This window comes from Protopterus annectens, chromosome 14.part0, assembly GCF_019279795.1.
Source record: "Protopterus annectens isolate FY-2018-M chromosome 14.part0, PAN1.0, whole genome shotgun sequence".
NCBI classification, from domain to species: Eukaryota; Metazoa; Chordata; order Ceratodontiformes; family Protopteridae; genus Protopterus; species Protopterus annectens.
The window spans coordinates 634,544,844-634,556,856 of NC_056748.1; the positions used below are offsets into that span (position 1 = coordinate 634,544,844).

Sequence of the window (12,013 nt, forward strand, 5' to 3'; positions counted from 1 at the left end):
AACTTCATCTCTGGCATAAAGACCCTTAAGAGAGGTAACAATAATGAACAGCTTGATAAAAGATAGATATAGCAATAAACCACCTGTCACATTTATGTTAGCATTAATGCTGCACTGTTTTCAGTAGTCTTGCCTTCATCGCATATCAGAAAATAGTTTATGTTTACAAGACTCACGTTTAAAGGGCATTGCTGTCCTATTTATTTTATATAATTTGCATAATTCTACACTGCCTCAGACTGCATACATGTCAGTAAATAAAATACAGATCAATGACATTTCTTTTTAGGTCAGTAAATGTTATGCTGAATAAAATAAATTCAGTTCATTCAGTCATTTTAAAAACTCTGGCCAGGGTTTAGAAAAATATGTAACACAGCGCCCTGTGAAAAATGTCACGATCAAAGTTTTGCAAGGTGACCTGCAAGAACAAGTGCTAAATAAGTACACTGTTCACTCATAGAATGATTGGTCATTGCACAGATATATGAAATACTCTATGGCGTGTCACATGACCTGGTTTCATTAACTGCCATTTAGAATCTTTGCAGCAATGCACATCTACTGGAACATGGAAATGCCACTCCCATACATCCAAGACACATCTGAGACCTCTATCAAGGGCTACCCACCACAGTGCTTGCTTTATTTATACTGTCTATACGAGAACTTATATAAATGCATGGAATCAGGAATACCTGACAGGACAAAATCATCCTCTGCAAGGAAGAGCAAACCTGTCTGGTGGAAATCTGCAATAAATAAACTATATAATAAAAGGAAAAACTTGCTGTCCAGGACCAAGAAGCAGCAGGTGCGTAATTGGAAGCAACCTCTCCTTAGCCTGAACAGGCAAATAAGAGCACTAGTGAAATCTTCTAAAGCCAACTTTGAGTCCAAATTGGCTACATCTACTAGAGACAATCATAAGGCCTTCTTCACATATGTCCGCAATCTCAAAGGAAGCACCCGGATCTGTTCAGACCTGGTGGTCAAGGACAATACATACACAAATGCTGTAGATATAGCCAACCTACTGGTTGACAGATTCAGTGAAAACTTCATCCTTCTGTCCCCTCCATTAGTAAATCAGGACATCCCCATTACCTGTCCCCCTCCCCTTATCTCTAGGGAACAGGTCATTACTGCCCTCTCAAAGGCAAAAATACAGCCTCCATGGGACCTGATAAATTCCCAGGCTGCATCCTACATGAATTCAGGCATGAACTTGCAGCACCATTAGACACCCTATTCAACCAAAGCCTGAGTACTGGCTTTGTCCCAGCTGAGTGGACAACAGCCACTATCATCCCTTTGCTCAAAGGTGGAGCATCCACCGAATCGGGAAATTGTAGACCCATCAGCCTAACTACTCTGATCTACAAGGCCATGGAACAGATTATCATGGACCTAATTAACAGAGACATTGGCAACCTCCAGACATTTGACCCCACACAGTTTGGCTTTGTGAAGGGGAGGTCATGTCTGTTAAATCTGGTTGAATTCTTTGAGACAGTCACCAAAGCCATGGACAAAGGGAAGACAGTGCACACCACCTACCTTGACCTGGCCAAGGCCTTCGACACTATTCCCCATTTGGGCATAATAGACAAACCCTCTCAACTAGGTATCAATCTATATGTTATCAGATGGGTAGCAAACTGGCTAACTAATATAACTCACCTAATCAAAATAGGGGAAGCCACCTCAAGCAGTAGACCCATAAAGAGCAGCGTACCCCAGGGATTGGTCTTGGGGCGTCTGTTATTCAGGGTATACTTCTCTGAGATGCATACCAAAACCAGTGGGCTGACCAAGTTTGCAGATGACTGCAAGCTGGGCATGGTCATCAATTCTCCAAGTGATGTGGACATACTCCAAGAGGGTCTCACCCAAACAAATGACTGGTGCCAGAAACATGTCCTTAAGCTGAATGCCAAAAAATGCATCATCCTCTTTGGGGACAGGGATGTCCCCGCTTATTATCACATTAATAACAACGTCCTAAGCACACAATCAGTCATGAGGGATTTGGGCACCCAGGTTGATAGAAACCTGACTTTTGACCACCATGTTCCTACCGTTGTATGAAAAGCTTTCTATATGACGCACCTCATAAGTAAGGGTATCTCATCCAGGGACAAGGAGTTCATAACATCCCTGTATTCTTCCCTAATAAGGCCAATTATTGAGTACAATGCCCCTTTTGGAATGTACCTCACAAAACACATGCAGCAGCTGAAGAGACCACAGAGTTTCCTCAACAGACGAATCCAGGGCCTCAAACATCGACCCTACACAGATAAGTAAAAGCCCTGTCCCTCTACTCAGTTTCATGCAGACTCCTCAGAGGTGACCTCTGTCTGGCATAGAAAGCAATCTCAGACCCTACCTTGATGGGACTACTGCATATCCGCATGTCAAACTCCACTTGAGTAACCCTCACGTGCGACCTCAACCTGCTCTGTGACATCAATAGGGCTTGTTTTTGGAACAGACTTGTGTCCCAGAGACTCCCCCATCTATGGAATAAACTTCCTCTCCATGTCAAGCAGAATCCCTCATTGTCTTTTTTCAAGTGCAACCTGGATAACTGGATGGAAAACAGAAAATTTACCCCTGGAATTCCAGCCATGTCCCTGCTGGATAGAGGCTTTGGGTTATGACTTAACAGGGGCTAAATTCTTGGCTAGGCTTATAAGGGTATCAGGGCCAATAGCCTACTAACTTCCTATGATCCTATGTCAAAGGAAAGTGAATGAGATGATAGCGCAGTCATAAAAAGGAATGAACAAAAAGAGGAAAACACTGATAAGCAATGAGTAAGGATTAGTGGCATGAGTGGGGAAAGAATGGTAATTTATTTTGTGGGACAGTCGCTGTTTATATATGTAGAGAAGAAGGGTTGTTTGGGAGGGAAGCAAGGAGATGATAGAGGTAGAAAATATGGTATAAAGAGGGCAGCAGGGACAAGCACACAAACATATAGCACAGATAAAGATTGACAAAAGAGGTGCTTGTTCAATAGGGAGGACACAGAGGAGACCCACAGACAGACAGAGAGGAGACCCACAGACAGACAGACAGAGGGAGGAAAATGGCAATAGGAATGACTGGGCAAGAAACTGGAAGGTGAGAGTAATGGACAAGGAATGAGGAGCACCATAATGGTGCATAGGGTGGGGTAAGGAACACCTACTCAGCTGTGAGGCTGTGAACCCATGAGAACTCAGCAATCACTGTTACTGTCTTTATATCTTGACCCTGCCATTGGTGCCACAATTGCTGAGGCCATGTAGCTGCGCAACTGTGCAAATCACATAAGGCCACACTTTAGGATACAAGTCCAGATCTCAATATGTTGGCTGACCACAATTCACATCAACCTGTGAGCCACTGGAACTTAGTATTGCCACATTTTCAAATGTCCAGATGGGGACTTTTAAGGAAATGTGAGATTTTGCAGGACAAGCTATACCCTTAGCTAGTGCAAAGGATTGGATATCAATTTTATAAAAAAAAAAAAGAGAGAGAGAGCTCATTCTTACAAAATATATGCTGTTTAAGTTGTTTTGAATAACATTCATTTTTCTCAAATACTAAAAAAGTGTTTTATGCAACTATTAAAAGAAACTTAGGAAATATTTTTTGTCGTAAAATTTCGTAACACATGATGCTTTCCTTGTCCACCAAGGACACAAATGCCAAAACAGAGATGGTCCTGTGTAAGGAAAAACAGGTAGGAACCTTGTTGAGACCCCTCCGAATGCTGCTGTCTGATGAGCAGCCTACATCCCATGACACACTAAAGAAGAAATACCAGATGCCAACAGGAAGCCCTCCAGCTTACCTTCTACAGGATGACCTTCATCACCCTGCAAGCATACCAATCAGTTGTCCAAATGTTTGCTGAATGTTCAGATTTTTGCCTCCTATCTTTGTTCTGGTTTTCATGCAATTTGTAATTTTCTAGCAAACTATTAACTGAAGTCACTAAATAAGGACATATGGTTGATTTTCAGATGCCATATCCTTCAGAAAATGCATGCTAATGCAAGACTTATTATTCTAGCAACTTTCTAATTTTATAAGTCTAAAGTTTAAATCTGTCGTTTTTTTGGACCTTGACCCCACCCTCAACCCCACCATCCATTATTTTGGCTTTGTTCAGATTTCTTGCACTCAGAGGTTGAGAGGTATGCCTGCAAGAAAAACTGGCCTGTAACTTGCGGTGAACTTAGCTGGCGTTGGTGAGGCTAATATATGTTGCAGTGGACACTGGCACTACACATCCAACTCTGCATTTATAACTTCTGAAAAAATAAAACTAAATAGGGAGAGAAAAAAAGGACAAAGGGCCAATAATAAAGTATGAGAATGATGGAGAGACAGGGTACTTGGAGGTGGGGAATAGTGATCACTACATTATGCTACACCATGGTAGTACAGACACTGAAGGAGAAAAATGCAACCAGCAGAGTCCTAGCAACATGCTTGTGATTTACAGGCTTCAGATAAACCTGTGAAAGGGTTCAAGGTTAATGCTGTAGAACATGAACCTGTCACACATGGGCAGGACAGTGGCACAGTATATGAATGGTAACCAATAAAGTCTAATTACATGCCCAAATCACCCATCATTGTAACCCCAAAATACTAGTTCCTCCCCAATACCACCTGCTTAGCTGCTGATAGCCCTGCCATTGTTCTTCACCCACCTGTGCAAATGATGACACCTTTGTCCTTCCCACCCATCTCCGTTATATGAGTTAGGGAATTTCTGATGCACAGCATAGCCAGTCATTGCACTATACTGCATAGCCTGGGTGTGATCAGTTGGTCTTTTTTTGACTGTCTTCTGACCCTTAATGAAGCTTTTGTTATTAGAATCTGGGGGTAATTTAATAACCCTTACACGGAGTGATTCTCCATGTAGGAATAGTGGCGTGGCCTAAACATTGAGTCAGGAGGCAGAGCAATCCAGGAAACAAGGCTGGTGGCATGCATGAGCCTCCCAGCACTGTCCGGATATGGAGGCAACCGCATAATGCAAACCACCTCATTCGCTGGAGAAAAACATGCAAATTAGGTGAATTTGCGATCCAGGAAACAGACAGAAATCCGTGTAGGAGCCGTGTCTGCAGAAGAAACATATGCGGTTAGTAACCGTGTACTGGAATGTAAAAATAAAAAAGGGACCATGACAACTACCAAACGTGTGACACATATGACAGGTTTAAGCAGTGCATAGTGAAACTCAAACATTATAGATCATAAAATTTAAATTAAAATAGCAAAATATGACATATAAAGCTAAACTGAAGTTCCTCATTATACTGGCTAGTAGGCAGAGTCATGCCATGGCAAGTTATAGTGGTTGCTAAGGGCATAGGCTCTCATGTAGTGCAGTAACTAGGGCATACGTAATTAGGTGCATGTAAATGAGCTAAGTTTACTGAGCAGCAAAATGGGCCACTGTTTCCACAGGTACCTAACCATGTAGGGGCTACAACATGGTAGTGTAGGCAGAAGAGGCAGCTGACATGAAAAGGGGGGGTGTCAAGGTTTGTGTAAGCACATTGGAGCTCAGCGGCTCCTGTTTGTGCTCTGCTAAACACAGCTAAGCAAAGGTGTGTGTCTGAGGCTGCTAAGCTGTGTTTAGCTGGTTAAAGAAATGCTGAGCATGTTCGTGTACAGTGGAGGGCCCTTAATGCTCATAAATGTTTATATTAGCTCCATGGGTTTTTGTGGTGCATTGCGGGGCTTAGATGTGGAGGAAATTGAAAAAATAAAATAAAAGGAAATAGCTGACAAAAGGCAGTCAACTATAAATGACTTTAAGCCCTCTGCCACTCACAGTGGGATATTCAAACCCCTCAATAATGTAGCTGGCAGGTGAAATATATCATAAGTCAACCAATCACACAGGCTGCATCTGCAGCACACCAGTATAAAGTATGCAGACACCTTTCAATCTGATTTTCCCACATACTCTGCACCATGGAGTACACACTTGGGAATTTTAACTAACAAAATGATAGGGGCTGCTGCTGCTTTGCTACATCTCTACATGCTACAGGCTGAAGCCAACAATGAGGATGATGCTGACAACTGGCCCAGACTGAGGAGGAGACGAGTGTTCAGACCCAGGGTAACCTTTCAGGAGCTACATGAGCTGGAGATAGTAGAGTGCTACACGGTGGACAGGGACATATTACAGCAACTCACTGAGATCTGCTGCCCTCACCTCAAACCCAGAGCCAGCAGAGGGGACCTCATCCCAGTGGAAGCAAAGGTATGTCTAGCCTTATGAATACTAGCTAGAGGTACTTTCCAAAGACCTACTGGGGACATCATGGGAATCTCACAGGCATCCAGGGTACTCCACCAGTTCCTGGATGTCATGCTAACACATGCCAGTGAGCACATTTATTTCCCCAACAAACCTGAGGGAGGAGAGGACCACTGATATGCATCTCTTCCACCATGTAGCACACTACCCAGAGGTACTGGGTGCCATAGACTGCACTCATGTGAACATCAAAGCACCACCTGGTAAGGAGGGTAGAGTCTACATCAACTGCAAAGGCTATCAATCCATCAACTGACAGGTCTTGTGCAATCAGGGCATTATCTTCAGTGTGTGTGTTGGCAGCCCTGGAGTTATCATGACTCCCACATCTGGCATGCCTCACAGCTGTACCAGGCATTTGCAGGGGGGCATCCCATATGGCCATCTAGTGGCGGATGCTGGTTAAGCACTGGAACTGTGGATGATGACACCCATTAGAAATTCTCACACACCCACTGAAGAATGCCATAATGAGGCACTACCATAAACTAGGAATATCACAGAGCATGTGTTTGGGCTGCTGAAGTCATGGTTCGACTGCCTTGACATATCTGGTGGAGCCCTGCAGTACTCTCCAGCCAAATGTGCACACACATGTTCATAGTTTCTGCCATGCTACACAATATGATCCTGAAGAAATAGCTGTGGCAGGAACAGCACAGGGAAGGGGGACACAGGCCCCCCACCATTGCCAAGGTCCCCACAGGCACAGAGGGACTCAGAGGAGGAACCCCCACAGCCTGTCCCTGTAGGCAGACATAGGTGTGCCCAGTATGCCCTGGCCTTGGCAAAGAGGCAATGCATAGCACATAAACTGACACCCTAGGGACCCAGGGACTAACACCTCACTCCGATTTGCACACACAGTAAAAAGGATGCCACACACATCACACTACCTGTACCTACTATGTATAGGCTGTGTACTGCATGCATCTGACAGAGGTCAGCCCTGAAGCATTGTCCTCACAACTGCTGCAGCCACAAGGTAAATCACTCTTCTTAACAACAAATTAATGAAATGGTAAATTGTAGTGGCATATCTATGGTATTGCTGCATGTGTGCAAGGGAATGGGGTGAGCTACCCGGATAGCAGCAGACAACTGGCAGCTATGTAGGACAATAGGAAATGTCTGCCAAATACTGGCTGTCCTAGAAAATGCAGTAGTCCTCAAGGTGCCAAAACTCAAGGTAGTATATGTGGGGGACTAAGAAACTGTGGGTCATAGGTCACATGCATGGATGTCAATGCTGGAGTCCCATACACACCTCTCAGCCTCTTACAGCAAGTCATCTATACAAAGCCATAAAGAAATGTGTGGCAAAGATCCACAAATAGGGACAGTGATGAAATATTGTCCTAGCAAACTTATACCAGTGATATTAGAACAGGTCTTGCTGTTACATTAAGTCTCTGAAGAGTAAGAAGTCTGAAACTCGAATGTCTGTCATTACTTTCTAACTTCGATCTTTAATGATATGCCAGTATTTTCCAAGACAACCACAATACTATGCTAAATGGACCCAAAATATGAAGCAAACATCTGGACTGTCTGCGGAAATTTGCACAATTGAGAGGTATGCCCCCCTCCTCCCAACACACCCCTGTTCCCATAGAAATGCAGTAACATTTATGTTTGCAGGGTAATAGCAGCAGACCACATATTCCCACTGCTGTCCCAGTTAACTTGCCACCTTTTCCATGTCCACTATATGCAGGGGTCAATGTGCTATGTCTGTATGTGTGGTTAATACTGTCAGGAAGTAGACAACAGTTACTGTTGGGTGTTGTGGCTTAGTGGTCTAAGTACAGTACTGTAGTTGTCAGGGTCTGTGGCCTGAGATTGGCCATGGCAATGATTTGCATGTCAGTTACACCTATGGTAGGAGTTGGACACACTGTCCAGAAGTCAACATTTGTTACTGCAGGAAAGCTGGACAATCAAGGGACAGGGATCCACACATATGGACAGTACACAGTTCGGAGTAACCTACACAGAGTCTACTACAACAGCAGGTTGTGACAAATCAGTCGAGTGCCAGGATATAAAAGCTGCCACACCACTGTGTCAGTACTGACAACAGGTCAGTGGGTACCATCCATACCCGTGGAATGACAGGGTGTCACAGAATGTCCACAAATATGCCTCATATATCTGTTCTGCTTGTCATAACATTGCATTTCCCTGACAAACTATTGGCAAAGCAATAAAGGTTGATGTGAAAACAGCAATGACAGACAGTATAGATGCAGATGTCATACCCAAAAGTAAATGCAAGCTAATACAAAACAGTTCTACAAACTGTGTACGTTTGGAAGACCAATATTAAGAGCATGTCCCCAGTCCTGACTGGGCCTGTGTCTAACTGTTATATATGGGGCTGTTCGGATGTCCATCTGTAAGAGTCTGTGACCTGTGGCCAACCTGTAGCCTTACAATAACAGTGCAATACAAACCATCTGAGTACCACAGCAGATGTATGGGGCACAATGATGGACAACCTGCTAAACAGGTACAATCAGAGGTGTAAGGTCCGTAACCCTGTGTGTGTGTGATGTTACGACTTCTACCCCACTCACATCATAACTACAAATACATAACGGCAACAACTCTGGACAAAGGCCGCGACTGCACTACAGAAGGACAAAGAGACACATATAAGGGGGAAGTGGAACCACTGGCCAGAAAAACATGGAATGTACACACTAGAACAATTTCTGCTGTGCCATAGTTCCCTGCAGTGTATGCTGTCAGAAAACAAGTATTTGTCTGTGCTCCTTCACATTACTCTATACTGATCTGCCACTCACATACCAGGAAATCACAGTGTTATGTAGAATATACCACACATATTATGGAAAATTCTGCTCAGTCCAATACACTCTGTACCCACACCAGGATATGACTCAGTTAATAAGGATAACACACAGCCAGGAAATTTCTCACACAGTATATCACTGAGGTGCTGGACTGTTTACACAGGTTCATCAACCAATCAGCTTTAGCACACAAAATCATGGACTGGACTACAGCTACCTCTGGAATGGAGTCAAACTCTTACTATTGAGGGTCTCACTGGGCATGCACCTACACTTACAGAATTACAGCTCATGAATAAACCCACATCTGACTATACAACTCTGTTGTCCAGATATGTCTTTACATACAGACAGCTATGTACACCTTAACTGTGTCTCCCACCCCCATCAGACAGGATTACCCGCAGCTATCTGAAGATAGCACATATGTAATATATCTGTATCTGTTGAGTGCGATAAGTATACATATATATAGGTAACATATACAATTATATCAATTATAGACATGCAGAGACAGGGAGGGAGAGATACAGACAGAGACAGATAGAGAGAGAGACAGACAGACAGAGATAGGCATAGACAGAGACACCCTGAAAGGCATAGATTGATGTCCTCATGTAGACAGGTGCACACCAATTCTAACCATTGGCATGTGCCAATATGAAAGTGACCTCCACTGTGTAATAGTAGTGAGGTAGGGGACGCAATCTCACCTCACCTGTCTTGTGTGTGTGTGTGTGTGTGTGTGTGTGTGAGTCTCTGTGTTTCTAGGTTAAAGCATTTTGAGGCCTTTTCCACCCAGTAAACCTCCCATTGCCCTACTTTACAAGGCTTGCTGATGTCATTCACTTTAGAAGTACCTTTGGACACTCTTCAGCTCCGTGGTGCATACGATAAATGCTTAGCACTATAGTACATATAACTAGATAGGATGGGGTTCTATTCTCAGCACTGGCAACTGTGATATTGTGTGTGTGTGTGTGTGTGTGTGTGTGTGTGTGTGTGTGTGTGTGTGTGTGTGTGTGTGTGTAGGTTAAAGCATTTCGAGGCCTTTTCCACCCAGTAAACTTCCCATTACCCTACTTTCCGTGGCCTGTTGATGTCATTAATCTTAGAAGTACCTTTGGACACTCTTCAGCCCTAAAAGCTCCATAGTACAAGTGATAAATACATAGTACAATAGTACAGAAAACTAGATAGGTAGGGTTTTGAACCTCAATACTGGCAACTGTGGTACTGTGTCTGTGTGTGTGCATTTGTGTGTGTGCGTGCGTGTGTGTGTGTGTGTGTGTGTGTGTGTGTGTGTCTGTGTGTGTGTGTGTGTGTGTGTGTGTGTGTGTGTGTGTGTGTGTGTGTGTGTGTGTGTGTATATACCATTTTGAGAACTGTTCCACCCTGGTGAACCCCCCCCCCATAGCATGACTTTACAAGGCCTGTTCATGTCTTCCACATTAGATCCACTGTTGGAGACTGCCTAGGCATATAAGCTCCATGGCACATGTGATAAGTAGGCAGCACAAGAGTACAGACAACTAGGTAGGTAGGGGTTTGAATCTCAATACAACCAACTATACTACTGCATATGTGAGTGTGTTTGTGTGTCAAGCATATCCCCTGTTGCTGTTGTGTGTATTGGTTATACCATTTTAAGATCTGTTGACACCCTCCCCATGGCATTACTTTAAAGAGTCTGTTGCTATCATCCATCTTAGATACACCATGTCAAACTTTACACGCCATGCCAGTCATCTGCACAGATGTTTGCAACATATATGTGGTCTGTGTCTCATAATGGTGGGGTATTATGACAAATCATTGGCAAATATGTGACAGTTGCCATACTGTCAGAGATGTCAGCTTCAGACATCATACCCATTTGAAACATCATGTGGATGCAAGATCTGTTACCCTATCACTTGTCTAGGTTTGTAAGACTAATATGTGAGAACAGTCCCCATTTTGTGTGGTTTTTCCCACCATTCATGAAGACAAGAGCATGTGAGTTATGCCCCTGGCATATAATCCCCATGGCGCATGCCATATGTACTTAGCACAATGGTAGATACAAGTAGATAGGTAGGTGTTCTAATCTGACTGTTGCCAACTGTGTGAGTGTACATGTGTCTGTATGCATATCTCCTGTGGCTGTCTTGCCTGTGTGTATGTGATGGTTATACCATTTTGTGTAGCTGTTCCACCCTAACTCCCCCATTCTCAGCCTAGTCAGGGCCCCTACAGATGTCATCCACCTTAGAAGCACAGGTACACATTTTCTAACACAAAAGCACTGTGGCACATGCAATAATCATGTCAGTCTGTATTGTACATAAGAAGGTAGGTGTTCTAATCGGACAAGTGTCAACTCTGTGTGCTTGTGTGTTTCAATGTATATCCTCAGTCAGCTGTGTGTGTGTGTGTGTGTGTGTGTGTGTGTGTGTGTGTGTGTGTGTGTGTGTGTGTGAGTGTGTTTGTGATGGCTGTACCAAGTTAAGGGCCTGTGAACCCCCATTGGCAATCCTAACAGACCCTGCAATTGTTACCCACCTGAATAGTAGTGGCAGACATTGCAACACTATAGTAGTGGTGTGGTGCTTGTGTTTTATATATATATATATATATATATATATATATATATATATATATATATATATATATATATATATATATATATATAATTATCATATGTAAAACTAGGCATGTAGAGGTTCTGCTTTCAACAAGGGCAGGTCATGAGTGGGTGTGTGTATGTGTATGCATGTATATCCCCTTGCAGTGATCTAACTGCATTACAGCCATCAGCATACCTCTCAAACCCTCACAGACAGACATCTGGTTAAAGCTA

The 12,013-nt window shown here is 43.5% G+C and overlaps 1 protein-coding gene across 1 annotated transcript in view; it reads left to right on the forward strand.

The window, feature by feature from the left end:
- Window positions 1–12,013, forward strand: part of CTNNA3 (catenin alpha 3) — a 2,496,777-nt gene that overhangs the window by 885,587 nt on the left and 1,599,177 nt on the right. The gene's annotated exons all lie outside the window — the stretch shown is intronic.